We start from the raw sequence: 11733 nt of genomic DNA, 5'->3' as shown, positions 1-11733 counted from the left end.
GTCTTAAACCTTATTTCCTTCTGAGAGTTTAAAAAAATTGTTAATGTGTTTTGAATTAAAAAAAATTCTAATGTTTATTTATTTTTGAGAGAGAGACAGAGTGCGAGTGGAGGAGGGGCAGAGAACAAGGGAGACACAGAATCCAAAGCAGACTCCAGGCTCTGAGCTGTCAGCACAGAGCCCGACACGGGGCTTGAACCCACAAACTGCGAGATCATGACCTGAGCTGAAGTCAGTCGCTAACCAACTGAGCCACCCAGGCACCCCAATGTGTTTTGAATTTTATCAGATGTATTTGCTACATTTATTGAGACTAGCATGTGATTTTTTTGTATTTATTTTTGTTAATGTTGTGAAGTACAGTGATTTTTTTCTGTTTGTTTTGCAAATAATAAACCACTCTGGAATTCCTAGAATATACCTTGTTTCTCTGTACTGTAATATTCCTTTTACATATTGCTAGATTTGATCACTGATGTTTTGTACAGGATTTTTCACCTATGTTCATGAACCAGATTGGTCTGTTGTTTTCCTTTGCTACAGAATCTTTGTCATATTTTTGTGTCAAGGTTGTCCTTGTCTCATAAAATGAGCAGGGAAATATTACTTATTTTTTCCTTATTTTGATGAGCTTATATAATATTGGTATATTTTCTTCCTTAAATGTTTAGAAGAACTCACTTGTTAAGCCATCTGGTCCTGGATCTCTTTTATGGAAAAGTTTTTTTAAATAATAGATCCAATTTCCAAAATAGAGAACTATTAAGATTTTCCAATTATTTGTGTCTATTTTAGTAACATTTTTAGAAGACATTTGTCCATTTCATGTGGTTGTCAAAATTATCAGGCATATAATTTTACATAATATATTCTTATTACCCTTTTATTGTCTATAACATCTTTTTACCGAGGTCCCCTTTTATTATAGGTAATTTTTCTCCTTTTTTTTTCTTGCTTAGTCTTGCTAGGCATTTATTAATTTTAGTAATCTAGTCAAATAACCAATTTTTGGCTTTTTAAATTTTTTTTAATGTTTATTTATTTTTGAAAGAGAGAGAGAGACAGAGCGTGAGTGAGGGAAGAACAGAGAGAGGGAGAAACAGAACTTGAAGCAGGCTCCAGGCTCTGAGCTGTCAGCACAGAGCCCAACATAGGGCTCAAACTCATGCTGGTTTTGAACTGCAAGATCATCACCTGAGCTGAAGCTGGATGCCCAGGAGCCCCTGGTTTTGTTATTTTTTATTGCCAATTTTATTTATTTATTTTCTCCCATCTTTTATTTTTTCAACGTTTTTTTTTTTTTTTTTTTTTTTTTTTTTTTTTGGGGGGAAGGGAGACAGAGGAGGAACGGGGGGGGGGGAGAGAGAGAGGGAGACACAGAATCGGAAACAGGCTCCAGGCTCCGAGCCATCGGCCCAGAGCCTGACGCGGGGCTCGAACTCACGGACCGCGAGATCGTGACCTGGCTGAAGTCGGAGGCTTAACCGACTGCGCCACCCAGGCGCCCCTTCTCCCATCTTTTAAATTCTCCTTTCTTTTACTTTCTGGGATTTCTGAATTTTTTCCTGCTTTTTGAGGTAAAAGTTTAAGCTAGTGATTTCAAACTTGTTCTTTCCTAACAAACCCATTTAAAGCTATATTTTAACTTTATTAAAAATTTTTTTTAAATGTTTATTTATTTTTGAGAGAGAGAGAGAGGCAGAAACGCGAGCAGGGGAGAAGCGAGAGAGGGAGACACAGAATCCGAAGCAGGCTCCAGGCTCTGAACTGTCAGCACAGAGCCCGACATGGGGCTCAAACTCATGAACCTTGAGATCATGACCTGAGCCAGTCAGATGCTTAACTGACTGAGCCACCCAGGTGCCCCTAAAGCTATATTTTAACTTTAAACACTGCTTTAGTTCTCTCTCCAGTTTGTATTTATTGTATCTTCATTACCATAAGGTTCAAAGTATTTTTAAATTTCCTTTATGAGCTCCCCTTTAACTTACGGGTTATTTAGAAGTGATTACCTAGTTTCTTTTTTTCTTCTTCTTTTTTAATTTGTTAACGTTTTATCTATTTTTGAGACAGGGAGAGACAGAGCGTGAACGGGGGAGGGTCAGAGAGAGGGAGACACAGAATCCGAAGCAGGCTCCAGGCTCTGAGCCATCAGCCCAGAGCCTGACGCGGGGCTCGAACTCACGGACCGCGAGATCGTGACCTGAGCCGAAGTCGGCCGCTTAACCGACTGAGCCACCCAGGCGCCCCATAGAAGTGATTACCTAGTTTCAAAAAATTTTTAAGATATCTTTTGTTTTTGGGGCGCCTGGGTGACTCAGTCGGTTAAGGGTCCGACTTCAGCTCAGGTCATAGTCTCACAGTCCGTGAGTTCCAGCCCCGTGTCAGGCTTTTTGCTGACGGCTCAGAGCCTGGAGCCTGCTTTGGATTCTGTGTCTCCCTCTCTCTCTCTGCCCCTCCCCTGCTCATTCTGTCTCTCTCTCTCTCTCTCTCTCTCTCTCTCCCTCTCTCTCTGTCCCCAAAATAAATAAAAACATTTAAAACATTTTTAAAAAGATATCTTTTATTTTTGATTTCTACCTTAACTCTACTGTGATTAGAATCTTTGAAATTTGTTGAAGGCTTTTGATCAGCGTAAAGTTAATCTTGATAAATACTCTATATGCACTTAGAAAGAATATTCATCTGTTGTTACTGGGTACGTTGTTTCACAAACATTAAAATTATTTTGTTGATTGAGTTTATCAGATTTTATTGATTTTTCAACTATTGCTCTGTCAACTATTGGCCAAGTTGCTTAAGTCTTTCACTATGATTGAACTTTTCTATACTTTTAATTCTGTCATTTTAGACCTCATCTATTTTTTAAGCTATATATGAACCACTATATATCCCCAATGGATTAATTACTTTATCATACTTAATGCTCCTCTTTATCTCTAATAATGCTGGTTTCTTAAGAGTCTACTTCCTGCTATTAATATATCAACACAAGCTTTCTTGTGTGAGCATTTGCATGTTACAACTTTTATAGTCTTTTTATTTTAACTTCTTATGTCTTTATGTACAGACTATGTCACTGGTAATGGTTCGACATTTTTTTTATCTGGTTGGATAACTTTAGTCTTCAATATGAATATTTAGTTTATTTACATTTAGTATAAAACTAGTATATTTGGGATTATACCTGCCATCTTATTGTGGTTCTATTATAGGTGATCCTCATTATTTGCTGATTCCATATTTGCAAATTAACCTACAAACTTTTATTTGTAATCCCAAAATCAATCCAGCAATTTCATGGTCATTCATGGACATTCACAGAGTGATGAAAAATTGAGTAGCTCTATGGACATTCCCAGCTGAGATAAAAAAAAAAAAAAGTGATGTTCTACCTTCTTTTTTCAGCTCTCATACTGTAAATAAATGTCTTTTTTATGGTCTATTTAGTGTCATGCTTTCCACATTTTTGTACTTTTTTTGGTGACTTCTCTTTTAAAAAAACAAAAAACAAACAAACAAAAAACCATAGGGGACAGCATTTAGCAGAAAGCTGAAGAGCTGCACAGTCAAGTTACCCAGGGTGAAGGAAAAATGTTAAACCCTTCTCAGCAGTGCCTGCTGGCTCTGTTTCAGAAGGTTATATGGTGCGGAAAATGGTCAATCTGCAGGTAAACAAGGCAGGTTGTGTATGTAGATCAGGAAGCTACAGAAGAATTTTTAAAATACCTGCTAAGTGTTACAAGGAAAAGAGCGAGGTGGAAGAGGAGGTTTTTAATGCTTATGAGACTGGTATGTTTTACAAGGACATTGGCAAACAAACCTATATAAGGCATATGGCTTTATGTTGACAAAAATGGAGGTTTGTGGGAACTTCGCTCTGTATTTCCCCTAGCAGCCCAATGTTCATTAATTCAGTGTTTACCGTTGTTTTATGTAATTCATAGTATGACTACTATGAATTAATGAGAATTGATGTATTCATTTTGTTTTCTTTTCTTTCTGAAGGTTGTTGGTTTTGTATATTCATTCTGTATCATTCTAATATACTAAATTACCTTATTATTTGTAGTATTTTTCCATTTATTCTTTTGAGTTATTCAGATATATAAACACATCATCTTTAAGTAGATATAGTTTTAGTACATTCTTTTTCACTGTGCACTTTCTCTTATTCAATTACCTTAACTTCTTCAATTTCTTAGTACCTTTAAGACAGTGTTAAATAGTAGCCAAAATAATGGTGTCTTTTCCTTGTTTCTGAATCTAATGGGAATTTCTCCAATATATAGCATTAAGTAAACTGCAGACTTTTGGGCCAGTATATGTTTTATCATATTTAAAAAGTATCCGTCAATTTCTATCTTATCATGATTGAGGATTTAATATTGTGGTGTGCCTTTTTGGCATCTATGGAGAGGAGATTATGGTTTTCTCATGCCTATAAGTATGATGAATTGTATTAAAGGACTTTCTAATATTGAACTACTTCATATCCAAAGCATAATCCGCATCACTTTTTTTATATCTGTCTGGTTAATTCAACCTGAATCCTTTACTCCTTTATTCCCATCATTTAAACTTAGTTTACTTATTTTATTTTTTTAAATTATTTTTTAATGTTTATTTATTTTTGAGAGACAGAGAGAGAGAGAGACAGAGCACGAGCAGGGGAGGGGCAGAGAGAGAGGGAGACACAGAATCTGAAGCAGGCTCCAGACTCCGAGCTGTCAGCACAGAGCCCAATGCGGGGCTGGAACCGACTAACCGTGAGATCGTGACCTGAGCCGAAGTCGGGCTCTCAACCGACTGAGCCACCCAGGTGCCCGTAAACTTAGTTTTATAATTAAATATATAAAATGCTTGAATGAGTCTTATCTGAATATTCTCCAATAATTTCTTTGTTGGATGTTTTACTTTTATCACATTGAATTCAGAGGCAGTCTAGGGTTTATATAAGCATGCTTGGACCTAAATTTGGCCAACAAAACCCCAAATCACAAAGGTGACACTCACTAAAATAAAGCTTGGGCATTACACACACGCAAACACACACACACACACACACACACACACACACACACATTTATTGTGGTAAGATACATGTAACATTAAATTTACCATCTTAACCATTTATAAGTGTACATACAGTTTAGTGATAATAAATTCATTCACATTGTTTTGCAATCATCACCATCTTCCATCCCCATAACTTTTTTGAAAACTGAAATTCTATACTTATTGAACAATAACTTCCCATTCTCTCCTTCCCCCAGTCCTTGGTAACCACCATTATAATTTTTGTCTTTATGATTTTAACTACTTTAAGTACATCCTAAAAGTGGAGTCATATAGTATTTGTCTTTTTGTGACTAACTTATTTCACTCAGCATAATGTCCTCAAGGTTCATCCATGTTGTAGCATGTAGCATGAAATTTCCTTCATTTTTTAAAAAAAAAAATTTAGTGTTTATTCATTTTTGAGATAGAGAGAGAGAGAGACAGAGTGCAAGCAGGGGAGGGGCAGAGAGAAAGGGAGACACATAATCTGAAGCAGGCTCCAGGCTCCGAGTTGTCAGCACAGAGACCGATGAAGGACTTGAACTCACAAACTGTGAGACATGACCTGAGCTGAAGTCGGATGTTCAACCAACTGAGCCACCCAGGCGCCCCCAAATTTCCTTCATTTTTAAGGGTGAGGTTATTTCCCATTGTATGTCTATGACACATTTTGTTTATCCACTCATCAGTCATTAAACTCTTGGGTTGTCTCCGTATTTTAGCTATTGTGGATAATGCTGCTGTGAATAGGGGTGCACAAATAATCTCTTTGAGATCATGCTTTCAATGATTTGTGGTATATACCCAGAAGTGGAATTGTTGGGTTTGATGATAACTCTATTTTTAACTTTTTAAGGAACTGCCATACTATTTCCCACAGGAGCTACATCATTTTACATTCCCAGCGACAGTGCACAAGTGTTCCAATTTCTCCACATTGTATTTTTAATGGACATTTGGATTCTTTTTAAAAGATACTTGAATCTATGTTTATAAGTGACATTCATCTGTAAAATTTTGTGCGATTTGTTTTCATATTTTACTATCAATGTTATACTCACTCACTTCAGGAAAAGAATGTACAAGTTTTTGTGTTTTTAGTATTCTGGAATAGCTTTAATAGTATTCATTATCTGATGTTTCAAGGTTAAGTAAAAATCCATTGCGAAATTATATGGTCCACATGTTTTTTGTAGGGACGTCTTTAAAACCTTTTTCTGTTTATTTAGTGGAAAATGATCTCTCTAGATTGTCCATCTATATTGAGGACAATTTTGGTAAGCTATATTTTTTATACAGGTATTTTTTAAATCTGGTTTTAAATGTATTAACATAGAGTTGTTCAAATTAGTCTTAATTAAAAAATTTTCTTTTTACTTTGATAATTATTTACTCTTTAACATTTCTTATAGTATGTATGTTTTCACTTTTTTTTTTTTAAAAAACAGGTTTTTCAGGGATACCTGGTTGGCTCAGTCAGTTAAGTGTCTGACTCTTGGTTTCAATCAGGTCATGATCTCACAGTTTTATGAGTTCAAGCCCCACATCAGGCTCTGTGCTATAGCACAGAGCCTGCTTGGGATTTTCTTTTTCTCCCTCTCTGTCTGCCCCTCCCTCACTCATGCTGTCTCTGTCTCTCCCAGATAAATAAATAAACTTTATTTATTTTAAAAAAAATTTTAACGTTTATTTATTTCTGAGACAGAGAGAGACAGAGCATGAACAGGGGAGGGTCAGAGAGAGAGGGAGACACAGAATCTGAAACAGTCTCCAGGCTCTGAGCTGTCAGCACAGAGCCCATCACAGGGCTCGAACTCACCGACTGCTAGATCATGACCTGAGCCGAAGTCGGATGGTTAACTGACTGAGCCACCCAGGGTCCCCAATAACACTTAGGATCTTAAAGTATTCTTCTTTCTGTAATAGTTTTTCCTTAAGTTTTACCTTCTGATGACAAAAGCACAATTCTGCTTTCTTTTATATCTGCCTGGTTAATTCAACTTGAATCCTTTACTCCTGTATTCCCATTATTTAAACTTAGTTTTATAATTGAAGATATAAAATGCTTGTATGAGTCTCATTGAATATTCTCCAATAATTTCTTTGTTGGGTGTTTTACTTTTCTCACATTGAGTTCAGGGGCAGTCTGAATTTTTGTTTTTGTAAGTGTGTTTGGACTTACATTAGGCCAACAAAACCTCAAACTACAAAGATGACACTCACTAAACTAAGGCTTGGGCATCTAACCCTGACTGTGGTAATACGCTTTTTGATTTTAGTTCCCTACATAATATTCATTTTTTCCCTTTTCCTAATAAATATGATCCTGATTTTGTATGCTGCTGAAAGGCATTTCCCAGCCTTCCTTAGAGCCAGGATGTGGTCATGGGGCACGTTTCTGGCCAGCAAGACAAAATTGAAAATCTGAGGATTTCTGAGAGTGTTTCACTTTCTCAAAATCAGTTCATTGTATTTCTGATTGTTAATTCTCACTTCCTATATGTCTTATTCTTGTTTTCTTCCTCTTTTTCCTCTCTCTCTTCCTGCCCATCTTTCACTTTTTTTCTTCTTCATCTTTCCCCGGAAGATGAACAGGAAACTGGGAGATGGGCCAGTCACCTTCCAATCTTAAGGTGACCATGGGAGGAAAGGCATTTGTTAATGATGGCAAAGCAGAAGGATAAAGACCATGTACTATTACTGACATGTTTAGTTTTGGACTCCCTATGTCTGGATTTCTTGTATTGTAAGAAACAAACACCTATATTGTTAACTCTCTGTGATTGGGATTGTATTACACACAGTTAAACAAATACATAACTAATAATTCAACTTCATTTCTACACTTACATGACTCCTTCCTTAGCTTTATTTCCCAATGTTGTCCCTTAGTTTGCTTCTTTTACTTAAGGGAAGATTAATCTTCTCTGGTTTTGACTTTTGTCATTCCTTTGGGCTTGATTCACATACTCTGTTTTATCCTTCCCTTTTCCATTCATTGGAGCCATGTGCCAGTTTTCTTAGCTGACTACCTCTCCTCTTTTGTATGAGGACATCCCATGGTTCTGAAGGCTGCTGCTGAACTGGAACATTCACAGCGATGTTCTCACACTTTTGACTCTGGTATAATGAAGATACAGTTTCTAAACCAAATTTTAGTTCCAAATGGAGCCCTTTAAGTCACCCATGGGTACATTGGTTTTGGAGCGGTAAAGGCAACGATTTGCATACAAGAAAGCATGGTGGACATTCCCCATCTCCATCAGGCCTGTAGGCTCTCTCAATACCCCAAATGCTGAATCCACACCTCCCTCAACTCTATGCCTGTCCCTTGGTGTGTGCTCCCCAGTGCAGTGGGTGAGAGAGCCAGCTCTGGTAAATGGAGTACGCTCATAAAATTAGATCAGGGTCTTTGAGCAAGGGAGAAATCACAAACTTGAGCTATAGTGCCACCTTTTGGAAAACAGAAGATAGGTTTCCAGCAGCCAGCCTGGTGAATCATAAGAACCAGAGAAGACACAAAAGCTTAAGAATTCTTCCACAAGAGGCAGTAGGAAGTGTAGAGTGGATGTATCCATAAAAGGTCAGAGAAGCCCCTCATATAATAGGACCAATGAACAGTATATCCTACTTGAAGGCAACTAGTAAAGATTTGAGAGTGTGTCTACTACCTTGAATATGAAAGCAGCAATGCAAAACTTTAGAAGCACGAAGGATCAAGAACACATATCATCACTAAAAGATAACAATAATCCTCCAATTGCTGAACTCAAAGACACAGAATTTTGCAATTTAGTTGATAAAGAATTCTAAATTGCTATTTTTAGGTAACCCAATGAGCTACAAGAGAACACAAAAAGACAATTCAAAGAAAATCAGGAAAGCAATACATGAACAAAATGAGAAATTTAGCAAAGAGATAGAAATCATAAAAAGGACCAAATGAATTCTAGAGCTGAAGAATTCAGTGAATGAAATGAAAAATGCAATAGAAAGCATCTGCAGAATACAAAATAAAAAAAGAGGTAGATTGTGACACCTAAAATATAAAGGGGGGCACCTGGGTGACTCGGTCAGTTGAGGGTCTGACTCTTGATTTCAGCTCTTATATCGTCATCCAAGGATTGTGGGATCAAGACCCGCATCAGGCTCCAAGCCTGCTTGGAGCAGCTGCAGCTTGGACCCGCAGCAGGTTCAGCTTGGAGCCTGCTTAAGATTCTCTCTCTCCTCTGCCCCTCTCCCTTGTGCATGCTCTCTCTCTCTCTCTCTCTCTATATATATATATATGTATATATATATATATATATATATATTTAGAGCTTTTGTGGGGCTTTTGGTGGAGCTTTTGAATGTGAATTAAGTGAGGTCACCGTCAAGTTAAAATGTACTGCCTTATCTATAAGATGTTTTTATGTAAGCTTAGAGCAACCACAAAGCAAAAATCTAGAGAAGATTCACAAAAGATAAAGAAAGGGGAATCAAAAGCAAAAAAAGAGGCTGAGCCTTGCCTAACCCAGAATGGCTGCTATGATCTTTGTTGTTGAGGAAAAATGGTGATCCAGGTACCTGTGTAGCACCTAAGGATGGGCTAAAGCTAGAATCTGGACTTCAAGCCAGAGCCTTCAATGGGAGATCTCAGGTTTCAATGCCACATGTTGGCAAAATGTTTGGTGCTCCACCAGCCTTATCTAATGCTTCCAGAAAGGCTTTGAGAACTGTTAACATAACTACAGAAAAGTCAGTAAAGACTAATGGAGCCCTCAAACAGAAATAGACAAAGTTCCCTGTGAAACAGATGACTGGGAAGACTGTTAAAGCAAAAAGTTCCATTCCTGCCTTGAGTGATGCTGATCTAGAAATAGAAAAATTCTTTCCTTTATATCCTCTAGTCTTCAAGAGTTTTGACCTGCTTGAGGGATATGAAATGGCATACCTCCTCTTGAAGAGAATGCTTCCCATGAGGCTGGATGAGAAGTGGAAGCTTGAAAAACTATTACATGTGGCTCCCTTTCCCCTCTAAAAATGCCCTCTTAACTCTGGAGGTATAATCTGCTGTGGTCTCCTTCAAGCATTCTGGGGGCCTTGGATGTTGAATTGCCACCTGCTTGCTATGACTTAAATATTTAAGTTTCTTAGCACTTTATAGTTTGTGGGTATGTATGTTTTTATGTTAATAAAACCATTGTTTAACAGAAAAAAAAACATGTAAAATCACCAATTAACAAAGGGAAGCAGAAACAGAGGAAAAAAACAATTGGACTATAAAACAGCCAGAAAACAATGAATAAGATGGCATTCCATATCAATAATTACTCTAGGGGCGCCTGGGTGGATCAGTTGGTGAAGCATCTGACTTTGGCTCAGGTCATAATCTCACAGTTTGTGAGTTCGAGTCCCATGTCAGGCTCTGTGCTGACAGCTCAGAGCTTGGAGCCTGCTTCAGATTCTGTGTCTCCCTCTCTCTCTGCCCCTCTCCTGCTCGTGCTCTCTCTCTCTCTCTCTCTCTCTCTCTGTCTCTCAAAATTAAATGAGCATTAAAAAAAATTACTCTAAATGTGAATGGATTGAATTCACCAATCAAAAGGCCTGGAGTAGGTTGAATGGATTAAAAACCATGACCTAACTATATGTTGCCTATAAAAGATTCACTTTAGCTTTAAGGACACACATAGGCTCAAACTGACGGGATGGAAAAAGATATTCCATACAAGTGGAATCCAAAAGAAAGTAGGGGTGGCTGTATTTACATCTGACAAAATAGACTTTAAGCCAAAGCAGTAACAGAAAAGAGGTCATTATATGTTGATAAAGGGGTCAATTCATCAAAAAGATATAACAGTCATAAATATAGACACACCCTACATAAGAGCACCTAAATATATTAAGCAAATACTAACATATCTAAAGGCAGAAATGGATAACAATATAATCATAGTCGTAGTAAGGGACTGTAATACCCAAGTTTCAACAATGGACAGATTATCCAAACCAATAACCAACTAGGAAATGTTGAACTTGAACCATACATTAGACTAAATTAACCTAACAGACATTTCTAGAACATTCCACCCAACAGCAGCAGCATACACATTATTCTCAAGTGCATATAGAACACTTTTCAGAATAGGTCATATGATAGGCCACAAAGCTGGTCTCACCAAATTTAAGAAGATAGAAATCATACCAACTACCAACTATCTTTTCTTACCGCAGTGGTATGAAACTAGAAATCAACAAAGGAGACCTGAGAAGTTTCTAGGCACACATTCATGAACAACCAATAGATCAAAGAAGAAATCCAAAAGGAAATTAAAAAAAAATATTGAAACAAATGAAAATGGAAACATAGCACACCAAAATACAGAGAATGTTGCAAAAGCAGGGGGAAGTTTAAAGTGATAAATGTGTATATTGAGAAAATCAAAAGATCTCAAACAACCTAACTTTACATCTCAAGATCTAGAAAAACAAGAACAATTAAGCCCCAAGTTAGCAGAAGGTAGGAAATAAAAAAGATCAGAGTGGAAATAAATGAAATATAGACCAGAAAAACAATAGCTTTTTTTTTTTTTTAAATAAACAAAATTGACTATGAGCATGTGACTCTTCCGGAGATAGCTGATACTTAGCTCCAGATGAGATTTGTTTTGCAGCTTAATATTGCTTGATGAT

The 11733-nt window shown here is 37.1% G+C and overlaps 1 pseudogene; it reads left to right on the top strand.

Annotated features, from left to right (window-relative positions):
- The first annotated feature begins 3656 nt into the window (after positions 1–3656).
- Positions 3657–10188, top strand: LOC125911405 (securin-like; annotated as a pseudogene).
- The last annotated feature ends 1545 nt before the right edge of the window (positions 10189–11733 follow it).

The sequence above is a fragment of the Panthera uncia genome (genome assembly GCF_023721935.1).
Source record: "Panthera uncia isolate 11264 chromosome C1 unlocalized genomic scaffold, Puncia_PCG_1.0 HiC_scaffold_3, whole genome shotgun sequence".
In the NCBI taxonomy this organism is placed as follows: Eukaryota; Metazoa; Chordata; class Mammalia; order Carnivora; family Felidae; genus Panthera; species Panthera uncia.
Note: the sequence above shows the minus strand (reverse complement) of the source record. Positions and strands in the feature narration are given on the sequence as shown.